This window comes from Nicotiana sylvestris, chromosome 4 (assembly GCF_000393655.2).
Source record: "Nicotiana sylvestris chromosome 4, ASM39365v2, whole genome shotgun sequence".
In the NCBI taxonomy this organism is placed as follows: domain Eukaryota; kingdom Viridiplantae; phylum Streptophyta; class Magnoliopsida; order Solanales; family Solanaceae; genus Nicotiana; species Nicotiana sylvestris.
In genome coordinates, this window is record NC_091060.1 from 120,373,299 (window position 1) to 120,384,875 (window position 11,577).

The following is an 11,577-nucleotide window of genomic DNA, read 5'->3' on the forward strand; positions in this document are numbered from 1 at the left end:
ATCCTCATTTCGAGAAACAAGTTTGTGACTCCAACGCGACTACCAGAGGGGAAAGTTAATCCCCAAAGTAATAGAAATCAATATGGGCTGGTAAACAAGATAAACTAAATATGAATTAGGGACTGAATGATTGGAAAGTACTCGACATCATGGGAATTTCAGATTTCGTTCCGGTGGTAATAGAATGGACCACAAAAGAAAATTCATGATGAATTCAGAGGATGGTCACTCACGAAGACGCTTCCCTAAAGCAAGCAATGTGAGCAAAATTAAGCTTAAGGGACTATATGTGCCAGTTACGCTAAGTGTCACCCTCGCGAGTAAGGGAATTTGTAATCCTTGGTACAGAAGGATTGTTGTATGGCGAGTAAAGATCATTGATGTTGAGAAACGACGTCAAAGATGAAGAGGTAAAACATCTATAGGTAGATCCTCGTAGCTTCAACCCCTAGTACACCCCTAAAAGGGGAATATGGAGTGACGTGGCATCAAGTCAAAAATTAAGTAGTTCTAATGACTATGGAATGGTAAAGGAAGAATGTGACAAATGAAAGAGGAATGAGATGGCACTTATCCAAAATCTTACAGATACGCTATGATTCAAGAATATTGTGCAAGCATGACGTCAAGGAGAGGAAGTAAAAGTTCATGCCCTAGTTGTTATTAATAAATTAAAAGTCAGTGCGAGATGTAAGTTAAGACAAAGGAAATAAACCAAGAAAGATTACGAGGAATATTGATATGAGAATGAGCCAATGAGTAGTTAATAATTGGTCAGGAAGATCCCAATTATGGCTTAACAGGATGTTACGGATGAGCCATCAGATCGTGTAGGATAAACATAGTAGAACCTAACATGGAGAATTCAGCCTCGGAGAATATCATTATAATACTTGAGAAATATTCAAATAGGAGTTGGGGTAGTTAAAGGTACCGTATGAGTGTTACAGAAGTAAAAGATAGTTCCACTAGGAAGACAATTGAAACTTCGGTTCAGAAGCAGCCGTACGAGCAGATGAGTATGGAGGTAAGTAACTAAGGATAATTACAAGTGAGCATGAACGTCAAAAAAAATTTCGGGAATACGATATAATAAGCTCGTATCTTTACTAGAGTCAGAGGGTCTTCCCTAAGTACTATAACGAAAAACTAGCTGAGGAGATAAGAAAGAAGGCTTTAGCCTAAGCACAACGACCTAAAGAGCAAATGGTCGTATAACAACAATCTCGCAACAACATTGTAAGCATTCCAAAGGAAAGTGGCACCTGCCATGGCTAATGAACGGGAAGTAAGAACTAAAAGTAATATTCGAGATCATATGAGTTGTATGAAAACTCTGGCAAGTGTGAGAACTAAGATAAGCTAAGTATGGACGCAACAAGGGGCAGAAAGACCAGGAAAAGTAATAGCTTACGTTGAAAGAAAGCTAAGATGGAACGAAAGAATTATTTGATCAAAGATCCAAGGTTAGTACGCTATGGATACACTCAAGATTTTGGAGCATTATCCAGCATATTTGTTGACAATCATACAACCATAGAAGACTCTGGTATAAGTTAAAAGAAAGAATTAAGCCCGGGGCATAGACAAAGGGTTGAATTGTTAGAAGATTGTATCATGGATATTCCATAACGCCCATGAAAGGCTAAGGTAACAACTGATACCATGAGCCACGGATCGGAAGATAGCTTAAGCCTACGTAAAGGCTGATCAGAAGGAAGAGGAAACTAAAGAATTACATCACCTAAGTAAATCAGGAGTCTGATTATTAAACATAGAAAAATTATAGAAGTTGTTCTTGAGAACATGACAGAATCACTCTTAATATCAGATGTTCAAGAGAAATAACACAACAACCATAATTTATAATGGCTCTACAAGGAAGCCAGCTTGAAGAAGTACCAGCCTCATAAAAAGTTAGTACGAAGCTCCCACCGGATTATGTATGTACTAGAGGTGCGAGTATTATAATAGAGCTTCAAGTTATGGACGTGAATTACACCTGGGTGGAAGGGAGGTCACGAAAGAGATAGAAGATACGGTGCGAGATTTTTAAGGTAAGTAAGGTAAAGGTGAACAACGTACGAAATACTCAAAGGCAGAAGATCGTGAATAGTCTATACTTCGGATAGAAGGCTATAAGCACAGGGATCCAATAACTGAGAATGATAGCGGCATGTCTTCCAGCCTATGATTTCTAAGTACAGAGAGATCTAGTTAAGAGAATAGAGAAAAGTTGGAGACGGTGTGATGTCTCGCTTGATGTTCCAGAATAACATAAGGAACTGTGGTGCTAGCAAGTTGAAGGAAATTTTATAAATGGATATGTATAGGTCGCAAGCTAAAGTATGGTAGAGCAATAAAGTTTTAAGAAAGCATAAGTAAGGATGAGGAAAGACAAGTGAAAATGTGACGAGAATGAATAAGTCATTAGGATTAAGCCCTAAGTGCAAAGTATTACATAAGAAGTTTCAAGTTATCAGAGATATATCGTAGATCAATATTGAGGTGAATCAACAATAGATGGACAAAAGTCATAAAGTATGAGATGAGATTGGACCGCCATTCTAAAGATGAGAAAGAATTAAAGGATTTAAATTTATACATATGGAATAAGCAAAGAGAGTAACCTGGGATTTGGTAGAAGACCTCAGCAACGATAAATTAAAGTAAGAGTTATGGCAGTAAATTCATACGGATGGCTAAACAGACCTATGCAATCAGATATAGTAATATTCGTGAATTCAACAAAGTACCGAGCGAAGAACTTCAGTATACTCATATATTCCCAAAGGGACAATTTATCAAGCTCTACATATGAATCCTAGAGATTGGGCACACTTACAAGGTCAAAAATTGTACAGGCTACATGTTGAAAGGTAGTAACAGTTACGAGATTGGAAGGATTCCGAGTACAAGTTGTGGTGTGAGAAGGAGGCTTAAGGGGGGAATGCCCTGGAATTTTGGACTCATTCGCAGAACAATTGCCTAGATGGAAAGGTAAGTTCTAAAGTAATCGGAAGATATAAACTATGAAAATGATAAGTAGATCAGTCAACATTCGAGGACGAATGGGGAATGATGTTACGCCCCGCAATATTAAGTCCTACAGTATTAAGTTACGATAGTGTTGTACCCGATATAATTATATTACGGTGATATTACGCTCCGCAGTAATAAGTTACGACGATGTTGCACCCTGCAGTATTTTACGTTGAATTTGTCGTAAGGTAACTGACATTAGTCCAAGGAAAAAAATAATTTGGGATTATAAGGATTATGCTATTTCACAAGTGATTAGTAAATTCGTGAAAGTGAGAGAGGAAGCAAGTCGGAGAAAATGAATTTCATTGAACTTGGCATTTTAGGATAAAATAAGGCCCGAGCTAAAATACCCGGTATTTATGGACTAGTGTCATACAAGGTACTACATGACCATAAGGTGTACAAGGTATATTAAAAGAGAGTAGTATTTATTTAAATAATTTGAGGCAATTTTTAAATTATGCGGGTTATTAGTTAATTACCGGGTATCGGGACAATACCTAACTAACTAATTAGCGGATAAAGATCAATAATTTCCACCCAAAATGTGGCAGCATATGCCATAGGAAATTATGACTCTTTCAATTGAGTGAAAGAGGTGGCATATCTAATGAATACTACATGGCTTAGTCACTTGGATTAGGTGGCATATACTTAGAATATATTATATTTCCAAGTCTAAAATATCAAAAATAATTCTACAATCAGAATGTAGAGAGTGAGACGTTAGAAATTTTCCTAGACTTTCAACAAAATTTCATTTTCAAACATTTCCAATCAAGAGTGAGACGTTAGAAATTCTCTTAGCCTTTCAACCAATATTATTTTCAAACATTTCAATCCAAGTGAGACATTAGCAATATTCTTCTTGCAAACAATCCTTACAAAGAAAATCCAACGAGAATTATTAGAGTCTTAGCAACGTACAGTTTTTGTAATTCTAACGGAGTACGGAGCAATCTTTTTCAAGAATATCATACGGTATTTTTCTACTCCAGGTATGTTAAGGCCCTCCCTTCTTTCTTTTGGCATGGTCCAAATTATACTGAAGAAACGAACAAATACACAGTTTCTATAAATTACTCTATTCATAGAAATAGTAGGGGTGTCTATATTTTTGATTCCCCATGAGAATTATTATTATTCTCTGTTCATGGGTCTCAGAATAATACACAGTTGGAAAAGTTTATCCGGAAGGAATATCGAGATTATTATGTATTTTTATACATTTCACTCATTTATTCATGTGCACTGACCCATGACCAGATGGTGTTATATATGCATATATATGTATGTATATGTATATGTATATGGGATATGGAAAAGGTTACGACGTTATATACGCACCACCACCTGATCAACAGATATATGATGATGATTGTAAGCACGTAATTTTTGCTTCACGGACAAACACTCCAAAAGAAAACAAAAATAGTGACCAGTGACCTCGCTGTACAAATTTTCCAATTTTTTCATGACATGTACTGCTAGTCATTTGTGGTTCATCCCATTTTTTTTTTTTGCATTTTTTTGATCTTATCAGTCAAAACACAAGGTATGTCTGTCATAGTAATCAAACCGTAATTCAGTAGTTAAAAGAAAATTCAAAAATATATGTTCATTGTTCGTTCTAGGTTGTGATTTAACTTACTTGAACATTTTAATTTGGTGTGATAATGGTGTTGAAGAGTTACATTGTTGTTTGTTTTAATTTCATTTGTTTTACTATTTATTTGTTATTTTTCATTTTTTGTTTTAAAATTAGAAAAAAACAAAAAGAAAAGAGTTGAAAATCGGTTTGGGCCCAAAAATGAAACGAAATAGGCCCAAAATCGGCACTTAAGTCCAGTCCAAATCCGGCCTGCCCAAGCACCAATTCAAACGACGCCGTTTCAGGCAAGTCGATCTGAGCCGTCTAAGCCTCTTGATCCAACAGTCCACATTCGCACCCGTGACCCGACCTGTTTAGCCGGTCCAACTCAATCCATCATTTAAACCCAAACGACCCCGTTTTAATACCAAACGACCTCGTCTCACCCCTCACCATCAGATCCAAGCCGTTGAGATCATCTGATCCAACGGCTCAGATCTAAACCCCTAGACCATATATAAGCTTTCTATCACACCCCACGCCCCCTAGTCGAACCCCCCTTCACTCATCTCCTTCCTCACCAAGCCCTGAAACCCCCCGAAACCCTAGCAGCCGCCCTAGTTTCCCCTTCACCAAAACCCGGCGGCATGAACGCCGGTGACCACCTCCTGAACACCCTAAGACCCCCTCACTCTCCTGAACATGGATCTATTACCCCCTAGCCTCGAATCCCCTTCCTTCATCTCGAATCTTCATTTGAAGATTCGAGTCGAACCAGACCTATACCAAACCTCACCATCTTCATACCAGACACTCCCCTGACCCCCCTCGTGACCAAACCAGGCTTGGTTTGGTCCGAATCTACCCACAAGTTCTAAAAAACCAGATCTGAAAATCCAGACCTTAGAACACATGAACCTGGGGAATCCAGCTAGCCTTAACGGGGGTTTGAGGTCTCATAGACCTTAATCAAGGTGTTCTCATGTGAGAACACCCTAATTAAAGTTTGTTCGGCCTCAAAGGGTCAAAGTTGAGTCAGATTTGGTTCAGTTTTGTTTGGACATTTTTTGGTAAGTTTTCTTTTCCTTTTTGTTTTATTCAACTGCTAGTTAAGTTGTCAGCATGTTTCGTTGTGTATGTTTGGTTATTTTCTTTTGTTATTTTCCATTCGGATTTCTTCCATCTATGTCAAAGACCTTTTATTGGGTCAGTTGATTTTCTGTGTGTTCTGAATGTATTCTGTGGTATACATGATCGTCAATTAAATTAGTCGTCAAATGAGTTAATTCATATAGGTTCCCAGTGATTGAACAAAGTTGTCTGAAGTCATTCGGGACTCTATACGTGTTGTTTATATGAACGATTGATTGTTATGTGTTACGATTAATATAGTCGAGTCGATGTATGTCGTCAATTAGTTTCAGTCATTAATGGTAACAACTTGATCCGTGTTGTTTATTTCTACTGTGATCGTATTTGAATCCCATTAGGAACTGAATTGTATTGCCTATTGGTTTTGTTCAAAGTTGAATTAAAAGAACATCTAGGGGGTAGGTTATAATGGCAGTTCAGACTTTGAGCTTAAATGGATGCCATGTTCACTTAGTTCAGATGGTGGGCAGCATACGTATGGTCAGTTGTTTTGGATTAAAATAGCCTGACAGCACATGCTGTCAGATTATATTCCTGCTGCCCATACTTTGGTTAAATAAACAAGAGATTAGGACACTTTAACAACAAAAAGAGAGAGGGGCTGTCAGGGATTTCATGGGAGTTTTGTTATTTAAAATGAGTGAGTGGAAAAACAACAGGGAGGGGGAATTTTGAGTGGTCAAACAAACTGTAAAGTGTTAAGGTTAGGCTATAAAAGAGGCAGACTTTCCATTAGAAGGGAAGATTTTTCTTTTGGAGCCGAAAAGAGGAGGTTCTTCTGGAAAAAAAACTTAGTCTTGAGAGAGGTCTTGTGAGTTAAAGGAAACTGAAAAAAATATAAGGAAATTTCCAGAAACACTGTAACCAAACACTGTCTGAAAACTAAAGAAGAATTCATATTGGTCAAGCTGTCTTGGCCAAGTTCTGTTGTTTGCCCTAATTGAGCTGCTTGTGATTGTTGAACTGTTGGTGTTGCTGCATCGAATACTCTATTATTTCTTTTGTTTCACTACTCTTTTCTGGGATTGCTTGTTTGGTGCTCGACCATCTGTTGGTTTTCTTTGTTCTGGAAACTATTGTTGGTTGTCCGTGGACTGTGGAAAACACTTGTGGTTGTTGGTTTGTTGCTGTGTTGTTGCTGTGTATCTGTTGTTGCTGTGTTTGTTGCATACTACCCAGCTGATCATTCCTTTCTTCTTTTGTTCTTTATACCAGGTACACAACCAATACACTGTCAAATGTAACTGGAAAATTGAGCATGAATACAAAAAGAAAAGACCTGAAGTTGACTTTCATACATAGATTGTTGCATTAGATATCATGTACTGTATAATAATTTTCATTCCTGGGTTGACAATAGAAGTAGCCTGTATGCCCAGTGTATATCAATATAGATTAGCTGAATGATAGTTTATATATGTATGCTGATAGGTGAAAATATTCCCAATGAAATAGGTTGTATCTTAGACTTAGTTTAACTTTGTAGTATGTCCTTTAATGTAGGCCAAGCATGAAAATCGTACTCTACTAGTTAAGTTCTTTCCTTTCTGATAAACTGCTTCATATAACTGGTAAACCATGTTTTAAGACAAAGAACACAGAGACTGCAATCTCAACCTCACGAAGGTCGAGCCCTGGTCGAAACAGACCAAGCAGGCCTGCATCGAACAAACAATGGGCCCAGGTCTGGTCCATCACGCATGGGCTGGATTTGGGCCCTTAATTTTTGCTCGGCTGACTGTGTACGTGGCCGTGCTTCTGATTTTGTGCAAGCACTCGGAATTCTGTATAGATAACTTGCAAGCATGTAATTAACTAGGGCTATCTACTGTTTTCAATTAGTAGAGACAAACGCGACAAGAAACGTAGTTGCTATAGGATATCCTTTTAAAATAAGGACGAGATGAGCCTCGACAAAAAAATAAAGAAAAATGCACAAATTGTGGGGCCCTTGTTAAATATATATATGTTGAAGCATTCAGTCCCTAAGGTGGGTCGTTTAGCAAATCTCACGACCCTCCCGGAATAATAACGTGATAGCCTCTTTAAGCGCGCATTTAATAATTTTACCTTCTTAAATTCGGGTGCGCATTTATGTGACCCAAATCCAAATCTTGACGGATTTGAAATGTGTTTCTAATCACGGGTACATTGATTGTGACGTGGTTCGAGATGCATGTCCATGACGTCGCAAATTCCTTTTAAAAATAGAATGAGACGAACCTCGACAAACAAAATGTACAAAGCTGCGGGGCCCTCTAGATGTATGTATATATTAAAGTATTTAGAATTCGGGATATGCCGTTTAACGAATTTTTACGACTTTCCCCAAAATAACAAGACGCTAGTTGCTTTAGGCGCGCCTTTAACAATTTATTTTCCTTAATTCGGGTGCACATTTATGTGACCCAAATCCAAATCTCAACCGAGTCGAGATATATCGATAACCACGGGTACATTGATGTAACGTGGTTCGAGATATGTTTTCACGACGTTGCAATTCTCGTAAAAATAATAATAATGACAAAAGCGGTTAAAAGTTAAAATTTGCACATAAGTTCATATTTGTATAAAATCAGATAATCAAGCCGAATATAACAGTTGAGCGACCGTGCTAGAACCACGGAACTCGGGAATGCCTAACACCTTCTCCCGGGTTAACAGAATTCCTTATCCGGATTTCTGGTACGCAGACTATAATATAGAGTCATTCTTTTCCTCGATTCGGGATTAAAATTGGTGACTTGGGACACCCTAAATCTCCCAAGTGGCGACTCTGAAATAATTAAACCAATCTCGTTTCGATTGTCCTTTAATTGGAAAAAACTCCCTTGCGCCCTCTCGGCTATGTAAAAAGGAGGTGTGACAGCTCAGGCGACTCTGCTGGGGAACGAACCCAGAACCACTGGTTCAGGGTTCAAGAATTCGAGCCTAAAATAATTGTTATAGTTGGCTTTAATTTTTATCTGATTTTTACATGATATATGCTTAATGTGCTAAATGATGCTTTTACCGCTTTAATATTATCTGAATTGTGTATATAAAACTGTTGCGAAACCCTTCTTCTTTCTGAGTCTTCTAAATTTATGGTGTACACGTGCGCGTGACCCACCTTTCTGTTAGAGGTCATACCAAATAAGATGAAGTTGGGACAAGTAACTAGGCTGGGTAGACTTTCGTGCTCCCGGTACGTTGCCCCCGCTTCCGCTCAAACTGTCCGTTTGAGTAAGCCAGGTTTAGAACAATACGCCTTAGGTTTTTACTTAGAATAACTCAGCCATGTACCGGATCCCTAGTAGGAACGTCTATTTGCATCATGTACAGCTGGCCTTGGAGACTCAACACAGGGGTTGGGTATGTCTAGGACAGGTGAACCCGAAATAAAAAGACCATCCTGATGCATCCTACTTGCTACCTGTGCATTCACTTGCCTCGAACATGCTTGTTGACCGGCTTAAATGAAATCATGGTAAGAACTGAGGAATAAAATGGGTTGTTAATCTTGAAAGAATATAGTTTCAAATCTTGAAATAAAGGCATTTAATCTTGAAAGGTATTTAATCTTGAAAAATAGTTTGAAAAATTCCCAAAATAGTTTTAAATCTTGAAAATAGTTTTAACTGAAAATGGTTAGAGTATATTTTCAAAATGAGTCTTGACTTTATCAAATTAAATTTCAGATACAAAATGAGCACCACACAAAACCCCTCATCCACAAATACAGAAGAGTTTCTATTCCAGCTTCAAATGTGGTGGTGTGAATTAGGCGAAGATGGTCAAAAGTGGGTCATCAAGCATTTGGGAAATCTCCCGGATATTATGAAAGTTAAACCCCGTGATGATCTGATTGCGGCATTAGTAACTTTTTGGGACCCTGTTCACAAAGTCTTTCGTTTCTCTGACTTCGAGCTCACTCCTACATTAGAGGAGATAGCTGGATATGTTGGTTTTGACGGAAGTTTAAGGAATCAAAGCTTGATATTCACAAAGGCTCCCTCGGTACATCGATTCTTCGGTCTTCTGAACATCAGCAGTCAAATCAGGAAAAGCAATGTCATCAATGGATGTTGTTCTTTCAACTTTTTGTATTCTAGGTTCGGAAAGTCAGATGGGTTCGAAATTCATGAGAAAGGCCTTACTAACAAGCAAGACAAAGACGCATGGCAGGTTCATTGTCGCTTCGCCTTCATGGTGGCTTTTCTAGGAATCATGGTCTTCCCAAACAAAGAGCGAACAATCGATATTAGCACCGCAAAAGTTGTGAAAATCCTCACCACCAAAGAAAACTACACCCTCGTCCCCATCATTCTCTCAGACATTTATCGGGCTTTGACTTTATGTAAAGCAGAAGCGAAAGTCTTCGAAGGATGCAAAATTTTGTTGCAAATGTGGGTGATGGAACATCTCCAACAACAGCCCAAGATCATACAGTATGGGCCAAGCAACGATAATTGCATCGAGGGTTATGAGGAAAGAGTAAAAAATTATCAGGTTCCAGAAGGGATAGAAGCATGGGTATCTCATCTAAGGGCTTTAACGGCAAATCAAATTGAATGGACTTTGGGATGGCTCTCGATGAAGGAAGTGATACACATGTCAACCTCAAATAGTTATCTGCTACTATTGGGATTGAGAAGCATCCAGCCGTATGCGCCATTGAGAGTCCTAAGACAACTAGGGAGATATCAAATAGTTCCTGATGATGAAGATTTGAGTACGCAAGAAATCGAATTACACCCAGAAGCCACTATTCCTGAGGCTCTACTTCAGCAGATGTGGAATGGATGTCGATACTTGAAAAGTGATACTCAAGTCCCAGACACTACAAAGGGTGAGATAAATCCTGGATATGCAAGGTGGTTCGAGAAACGGTCTCGCGTGGATGATGTACCAGAACCTGAGCTAAGAAGGCCAACCAAAAGACCCCATATTCAAAACTTTAATGATAAAATCCAAGAGCGGTTGATCTGGGGAGAAAAAGAAAAGGGGTACAAAGCAACTATCCATGCCCTAAAGGAAAATCTAAGGAACCTCAGTCTGGAGAAAGATTTGCAAGCACAAGAAGCTGAAGGCGAAGAAGAAGAGTCTAGCCTGTGAGAATGAAAGTCTTCATGCTCGATTTCTGAGAATGAAAAAGGCTTCTGAAACGCCAATGAGGAATTGGAAGGATCAAAAAACCATCGCCAATCTTTTTGAAAGAATGCAAGATTATGATTCCGTTCTTGCTGCAAATGAAAGGGCGTTGAGCAAAGCAAAAGAAAGGATCCAACAATTAAACGAAGAAGCCAGATCTGATAAGGAACGCCAAGATAGGCAATCCGAGAAAGACAGGGCACAATTCAAGAAGGAAAAAGACCATTGGATACGATCAGAAGACCAACTTCGTGCACAACTAGAAGAGGCAAGAAGGTACAGAGAGCATCAACAAGCGGACACTGATAGAGAAAGAGCGCAGATGAGATTAGAGCAGGCCAGACTCCGAGCTCTATTAGAGTCAGCCCTAGATCGTGAAGACCGTATCAGAGATATAGCCACCACTCGCCAACAGCAACTGCAGAATCAAAGCCAACATCTCCAAGATTTCAGGGCACAGATCCACGACCTGGCGGTCTACACCTCCCAAAGTTATGTAAACTGCCAAGGAATGGATTATGAAAGGTTTACAGAGCATGCACCCACTTTTGCCCGTCATCTAGCGATGGAGTTGGAAAGGATGTATCGTACGCTGGGAGGTCATCCAGGTCAAGCCCCGCCTTGAGAAAATGATCTAATAATTTACACGCAAGTGG